Source organism: Macrobrachium rosenbergii, chromosome 22 (assembly GCF_040412425.1).
Source record: "Macrobrachium rosenbergii isolate ZJJX-2024 chromosome 22, ASM4041242v1, whole genome shotgun sequence".
NCBI lineage: Eukaryota > Metazoa > Arthropoda > Malacostraca > Decapoda > Palaemonidae > Macrobrachium > Macrobrachium rosenbergii.
Window position 1 is genome coordinate 4,969,976 of NC_089762.1, and position 3,630 is coordinate 4,973,605.

Genomic DNA, 3,630 nt, shown 5'->3' on the forward strand with positions numbered 1-3,630 from the left:
ACAAGTCTCTCCATTTCCATTAAATCACCCATTTTTGGCTTGAATCAACCAAGATGACCACCCTACCTTGTGCTCCTGCCCAGCCTTTCACAGTCAGATTCTTCCAGGAAGTTTCTCTTTCACATACTATGCTTATCATGACTCTCTTCACCCACTACATAATAGTCTGACCTGTATGATCCTTGGACTATCCCATTTTTACTCTTCCTATTGCTATCCCCATGTCGTTCTGACACTATAAATGCTACCCATTCAATAGATCTGCAACTCTCAGCCTATCTTACACAATCATTCTGCAAGGCGTTGGAGGCGATGATGATGATTTTGTTGCAAAGCTGTGGAAAGCACATAAGGAGAAATTGGATGACATACAGGCTAGGGTGAAAGACCTGGAAGTCCAGGGATGTGATCAAAGGCGTAGCAGGTAGGTACCAGGGTAGGCTATAGAATGTAGTAAGTGGTGGAATGAGAAAATGAGAAGCTTCATAAAAAACTTGACGTGTGGCTACATAACAGAAAAGAATCATAAAGGAGGGCATAAGCTGCTGTCAAGAAAACAAGAGGAAGCGAGGCAAGTCATAAAAATAGAGGGGAGAAGGTGAACAAGAACTTTAGGGAAAATGAGCTGATCTGTTGGGAAGTACAGAGAATAGTTAATGAACAAATGGATCTTAGACTGAAAGAGGAAAATGAAGAGGGTCTGCCAGAAGCGAATGTAGTCCAGTTTCGGTGAAGTGAGGACTTCGAAGATTTGCTGAATGTGGATATAGAAGATAGGCAGAGCTGAATGACACTAAAGTGGAAGGGGTTAGAGTAGGTTTGAGAAAGCTTTGGGAAGAATAGAGTAGAATAGAATAGAATACAGAATTTCGGCCAAAGGTCAAGCGCTGGGACCTATGAGGTCATTCAGCGCTGAAAGGGAAATTGACAGTAAAATGGTCTGAAAGGTGTAACAGGGGGAAAACCTCGCAGTTGCACTAAGAATCAATTGTTAGGAGAAGGAGGGAAGTAAGATGAAAGAAAGAGAATATGAATGGAGGTACAGTAAAAGGAATGAAAGGGGTTGCAGCTAGGGGCACAAGGGATGCTGCAAAAAACCCAATGGCAGCACCAATGATGTCGACGAGCTCAAATAAGGCACTTTGGAGGCCACTCCAAACGAATTATGACAGAATGCCCGTTGAACCAATCCTTCAGGGCAGTAGCCTTAAGAGCAGAAGAATGATTCACAATTAGGTAAATTGGTTGATATTTCGCTTCAGTGCATCGTCGTATTCCACACCCTCAATATCATCATCTTCCTATCGCGTAATGTATGTTTTAAAAAATGTAAATTGGTTGATATTTCGCTTCAGTGCATCGTCGTATTCCACACCCTCAATATCATCATCTTCCTATCGCGTAATGTATGTTTTAAAAAATGAACAGATTATGTGAGGTGTTTTTCAGAGCGAGGAATTGTCGCTGGTCTCCACACGCCTTTCTTAAGCCATTTGTTTTTCCGTGAAAATCAACGAGGGTGTTCACTCATTCGGTCGTGAGGTTCGATACATTTCGCAGAATTCAGACGAAAGAAACACAAGCGTACGGAAGAGACAAAATCCGCTGCTGGATTGCGTGAACGCTCTTAGGTATCAGACGCGTACTTTTTAGGAACAGTCCAGGAGTCTTCTGAACTCCGGTCTCCGGTTCTTGCTGTGATGATCAGTGCTACATATGTAGGCATGAGTGAAGAGAAGTCGATGAATCTACCCAGAGCCTATAAGGTAGCATGTGCAATGCGCTACTGAAGATATTATTATTATTATTATATATTATTATTATTATTATTATTATTGCTGTATATCAGATCCACAATAATGTTCAGTGGTGAATTATTGTTGATTTTATAAAATCAACAATGATTCACCACTGAATATTATTGTGGACCTGATATGCAGCATATTATTATTATTATTATTACTTCTTCTTCTTCTTCTTTTTCTTTTAACGTGCTTTTATTCCCATTTTTGTATGGGATTATCCAAGTAATAATATTAACAGGTGCTCGAAAGCTCCCGTCTGTATTGTGACTTTGAAAATTGGCCGTACACGTAGCATTGCCAGTGAGTGTAATGAACGAAGGCCGTAGGAAACACCCGACAATACTTTTCTGGGCAATGGCGCTAGACAATGTCACATTCTGGTACCTCAACGGATTGTCATTGCCGGTGCCAAGCAAAGCGGCAATCCCGTAGGCGCATGCGCCAAAGACGATGGCGTAATATGTCAGATAGAAGCAGCAGTTCATCTTCCACCGATGTTTAGAATCACTGTTACCATCGTTGCGAAAAAGAGAGAGAAACGCTTTATTATTGTGCAAAAGCTGACAACAGGCAGCAACCAAGATGTTTTTTTGCCATGCCCCTGAGTTAGGTTAGGTTGGGTTAGGTAAGGTTAGGTTAGGTTGGGTTAGGTTAGGTAAGGTTGGGTTAGATTAGTACCTTGATTGTAATTTGGGTGTGGGAGACGTAATGAGATTATTTTCAGGAAAATTCGTTTGTTACTTTTTAAGATAAGTCATACGGCTTTTTTTCAGGGAAAGGTCCCAGTGCTCGGTTGCATCCCGGGGAAAATTCAAAGGGGGAAGCCCTCTATAATGAATAGCACTGGCTGTGTTATTATACATACCTTCTCCAACCTATTGACTGCTAGACAAACATCATTCATCATGGCTGATACGGTGCTCAGGCAGGATTTCAAAATATAAATGCTCACAGATGACTTCATGGGGGAATGACAGTATATTAAGCAGAAATGACTCACAAAAAGATTGCACTCCAAGATTGGTCTGAAATATTACAAAGTATGCAACTTTTGTATATACACTGTACATTAAGAAAAAATGTGAATTACTTCTATGAAAATTATACATAAAACTACAAGAGAACTAAATACGTCGGTTGATAACAGAGCACAAAATCTAAAGCAATTGGAATCAACGTCATCTCTTTTATTTGTCCTGCTACGATACTTGTTTTGGAGCCGTTTGAATGCCGAATAGTTTGAAATACGCAATGCATTCAAAATGGCGAAGGTCTGAAAGACAAAGGGAAAACTGAAGAGAGCGGAATATAGCCGAACAAATTTTGTTTATACTACCCGGAAACAAATGAGCTCAAATAGAATTTTAACAATACATGACAACTGGCCATTCCAATAGTATATAGGTTAATGTATAAATATTGCAAGGAGAGACCAGCGCATACTCAAGGCCACCGAACATAGATCTATCTTTCGGTGGTCTCAGTATAATGCTGCATGAGCCGCGGCCCATGAAACTTTAACCACGGACCGGTGGTGGCCTATCCTATATCGTTGCCAGAAGCTCTATTATGACTAATTTTAACTTTAAATAAAGTAAAAACTACTGAGGCTTGAGGGCTGCAATTTGGTATGTTTGATGACTGGCGGGTGGATGATCAACATACCAATTTGCAGCCCTCTAGGCTCAGTAGTTTTTAAGATCTGAGGGCGGACAGAAAAAGTGCGGACGGACAGACAAAACCGGCACAATAGTTTTCTTTTACAGAAAAGTAAAAGCGATACAATAACTTCTCCATGACACCCCTATAAAGATTCAAGTTAATT